Source organism: Salmo trutta, chromosome 18, assembly GCF_901001165.1.
Source record: "Salmo trutta chromosome 18, fSalTru1.1, whole genome shotgun sequence".
Taxonomy (NCBI): domain Eukaryota; kingdom Metazoa; phylum Chordata; class Actinopteri; order Salmoniformes; family Salmonidae; genus Salmo; species Salmo trutta.
In genome coordinates, this window is record NC_042974.1 from 43,980,194 (window position 1) to 43,981,144 (window position 951).

Here is a 951-nt window from a genome sequence, read left to right on the forward strand (position 1 = left end):
TTATTAACACCAACACGGGTTATTTTACACCAATGAGTGTTAATTTAACTCTGTCTGAGTAAATTTAACTCCTGACTACTTTATTACATTATAAGTGAATTTCTCCAAATACTTATGACTTCTTCAAATGGGGGGACTAGATAGATGAAGCGCTTTCATTTCTAAACGGTAAAACAAATTTGTATGAAAATACCCTCAAATAAAACGGTGACCTTCTGTACTGTCGCTTCATATGAAGCATTTGATCTCAAATCCAAAATGCTGGTGTATAGTGCCAAATTCAAACATTTAACTTGGCTGTCCAAATAAATACAGATGGGAGTATATTCATAGGTTGCACCTCCGCCACTCGGTCGCATCAAGCCATTGTTATGAATGCTTTCAAGCCGCCCTCTGCCATAGTGGTGCCCAAAAGTCGTAATAAACCCAGTCATTCTGAACGGGGGCTAATGCTTGTTTTGTCTAAATTACACAATAGGGGCCTGTAAATATGATAACATTGCTAAAGTAGGCAAATATTTAGTAGGAAACAACTTTGTCATCATTATCATGTCGTCAAATTTACTGTAGACAGATGGCGTCAAAAATAGCTAGCAATGCTCACGTTAGCTATCTAAGATCCAGTGGTCTCCCCTCAATCTTAGCTAGCTAGTGAACGTTATACTGCATCTAAAGTCTTTCTGGCGACATTAAAATGATTTTTTTTTAAATCCTACAAATTATTTGCCTCCTTTAGAAATGTCATTGTATTTCCAAGCCACTGCAATGCACTTTTGATGAAATCATCCTCAGTGGCAATTTATAATGCATTGAGTAAAAATGACAGTATTCAGACATACAGTAGTAGCTTACACGTCAATGGAAAAGGTGAACTGTGTCTGTTCTACTGTTAATTTCTAGCCTTTTCTCCTTCCCCCATTTGACACCCAGGTGGCGACATTCATGTCTGTG